The sequence below is a fragment of the Tupaia chinensis genome, unplaced genomic scaffold (genome assembly GCF_000334495.1).
Source record: "Tupaia chinensis unplaced genomic scaffold, TupChi_1.0 Scaffold000451_2, whole genome shotgun sequence".
Taxonomy (NCBI): domain Eukaryota; kingdom Metazoa; phylum Chordata; class Mammalia; order Scandentia; family Tupaiidae; genus Tupaia; species Tupaia belangeri.
Window position 1 is genome coordinate 2179057 of NW_006159958.1, and position 3314 is coordinate 2182370.

The 3314-nt window shown below is 44.7% G+C and overlaps 1 pseudogene; it reads right to left on the bottom strand.

Annotated features, from left to right (window-relative positions):
- Nucleotides 1-953, bottom strand: part of LOC106735591 (dynein light chain 1, cytoplasmic-like) — a 3781-nt pseudogene extending 2828 nt beyond the window's left edge.
- Nucleotides 954-3314: the final 2361 nt, after the last annotated feature.

The following is a 3314-nucleotide window of genomic DNA, read 5'->3' on the forward strand; positions in this document are numbered from 1 at the left end:
TGTAATCCCACTTATCTATTTTGGGGATTATTGCCTGTGCTTTGAGGATCTTGCTTAAGAAGTCTTTGCCTACCCCAATGTCTCCCAGTGTTTCCCCAGTGTTTTCCACCAGTAGTTTTGTAGTTTGAGATCTTAGGTTCAGATCTTTGACCCACTTTGATTTGATGTTTGCTAATGGTGACAGATAGAGGTACAGATTCATCTTTCTGCATGTGGATACCCAGTTTTTCCAACACCATTTGCTAAAGATGTTTTCCTTTTCTCACTGGATTGACTGGTACTCTGTCAAAGATCAGTTAGCTGTAAGTTTTAGATTGCATTTCTGGGGTCTTTACTCTGTTCCATTGGTCCTCATGTCTGTTTTGTGCCAATACCATGCTGTTTTGATTATCACAGATTTGTAATATATTTAGGGGTCAGGAAGTGAGATGCCACCCACTCCATTCTTTTTGCATAGGATTGCTTTGGCAATACAGGGTCTTTTGTGGCTCCAGATGAATTCTATGATTGTCTTTTCTAGATCTGTGGAGAAAGTCTCTTGTAATTTTTTAGGGATTACATTAAATATGGCATAAGTATCTTGAATGGATATTTTTTTTCCTTCTTTGGTTTGTAATTCAGTGTCTATTATGTCAGAGATGGAAACAAAACTAAGGTAAAATATCTTTAAAAAAAGAAAGAAGAAGAAAGAAAGAAGAAAGAAAGAAAGAGAGAGAGAGAGAAAGAAAGGAAGGAAGGAAGAAGGGAGGGAGGGAGGGAGAAAGAAAAAAGAAAGAAAGAAGAAAGAAAGAAAGAAAGAAAGAAAGAAAGAAAGAAAGAAAGACACGCATTTATAGCTTTCTCCCAACATGAGCTCTTCTGACAGATTTCACAAGGAAATGAGTCCTCCAAAATAAATACATGGAGACCTAGGTCTTCATCAACATCATGAAAACTGCCTTCCTTTCACACATAGACAGCATTTCTTCCACCTGGCAAGCAGGCGGGGTTGGGTTAAGGGTGTACAGAAAGCCAGCCCAATGCTCCCCTCACTGTGAAAGAGGAACACATTTAGGAAAGACTGAGAGGTGGACCTGAGAGAACCACACTGACTTTATGAAAGAAAGAAAGAAAGAAAGAAAGAAAGAAAGAAAGAAAGAAAGAGAAAGAGAAAGAAAATGCCAAAGATTGCCAGAAAATCAAGAGTGAGACAAGAGGCACTGGACAGATTCTTGCACAGCCCTCAGAAGATACCAGCCCCGCCCACACCTTGACCTCAGACTGAGCCTCCAAAACTGTGAGAAACTAAATTTCTATTGTTTAAGCCACCCAGCTTGTGGTATTTTTTTAGAGCAAGCCCTAGAAAACCAATACAATAACAAATACTGGCAACACCCAAGGGATGGTAGAGGAGCAGGATAGAAGGATCCAGGCCCTGAGCCTCCACGCCAGCTCTGAATTCTGTGATAAAGAAATGCACATCTTCCTTGCTTAAGCCAGTTTTGTTTCTTTTTGTCTCTTTCATGTGTTGCTGAAACTGTACACGCATTTATAGCTTTCTCCCAACATGTGCTCTTCTGACAAATTTCACAAGGAAATGAGTCCTCCAAAATAAATACATGGAGACCTAGGTCTTCATCAACATCATGAAAACTGCCTTCCTTTCACACATAGACAGCATTTCTTCCACCTGGCAAGCAGGCGGGGTTGGGTTAAGGGTGTACAGAGAGCCAGCCCAGTGCTCCCCTCACTGTGAAAGAGGCGCACATTTAGGAAAGACTGAGAGGTGGGCCTGAGAGAACCACAGTGACTTTATTCACTCTACAGAGACAGAGTTGAGCATCCTGCTAAGGAAAGAGAGAGGGCAACAGATCAAAGAGAGACCTCGGGGTCAGGAGCTTCTCACTGTCTTACAGCTAAAACAAGTCACAGGTACTTCCCCTCCTCTTCTCAAGACAGACTCTTCTACTCTGCTATCCCTGGACAATCTGGAAACTTCCAGTATTAGGACTCTTTCTGCTTCATGTGACAGTCTAAATGCACCATACACTGGCTTAAGCAATGAAGGGCTGTATATCTCTAAACCTGGAAAATCCATGACTGTCCATGGCTGTTGGAGATTCAGACAAAGTCATCAGAAATCTGTCTCTATCATTTCTTGGATTGGATTACCCATGTGTTAGCTCAAATTTCAAGCAGGTAAATATGACAACAGCAGCATTAGAGCAGATAAGCATGCTTTTTTCCCATACTTCCAGCAAAAGTTCCAGGACTTGTGTTCATTGACCCAGCTTGGGTCATGAGACCATCAGTTTGACTCTCACTGGCCAGCCCTGGGGCCAATACTGACCACTGGAGCCAAAGAAGAGGATGCACCCTAACCAACCACTGAAACGTGAGCTGGGAGTAAGGAGGTTGTGGTTTCCACCCCAGCAGAGGTTACTGGAAGACAGAACTGCGTGGAGGAGTTTTCACCCTGATACCAGGACTAAGGAATGACTCCAACAGCTGAGCAACCAGCCTGTGCCAGGGTAGAGCAGCTGGCCACAGTAAGACATGCCCATTCCATTTGTGAGGAGCAGAGGCCAAGACCCAAACCCCAGTCCGGCCCCAGATCAAAGGGTCCTCAGGCCCAAGTTTTCCCATGAACTGGCACTACCCCTAGACCAAAGATGGGGCATTGTTTTTAATATACAGAGTTCTGTACCTTCCTGCTTCAAGGCACCTCCTCCTCCACTCTCTACCCTCTCCCTAGTTCTCTACTGTAAGTTATACACACATGCATGCATGTGCAAGCACACACATATACACACATTTTTTAAAAAGTTTTTGTCATAGGGTGCATGAGCTCAACAGAGAGACAGTGAGAGGTAAAGTGAGAAATCACCCCCCAGAGGGATAGCCACACTGCAATCCCTTCTCCTCCATTCTCCTCCTGGAATTTTGGGCACATGCACACATGTGCCTGGCATGATTTTCAAGCCGCCAGTTCCAGGACTTGATCCACCATCAGCCATGTACTACCACCATACCACCTGCTAATCCACACACACATTCTTTGACCATTAGTCCAAGACCCCACTTCCCTAGTCCCCCATTCCCTTCAGAGTACAGTTCCCATAAAGCCCCTCTTCTGATCCACACAACCCAGAGAAGTGAAGCAGACCTGAGGCCCCCACTCACCCCTACCTCATCTCTACAGGGAATTCTGGTCTCCCCAGTTAGCTTGGAGGCTTCAGGATGGGGACTGGACTTCCTCCTTACTCCCTTCCCAGCCTAGGTCTTCTCCCTGCAAGGCCAAACAGACAGGTCTACACTCAATAGGCGCCTCCATA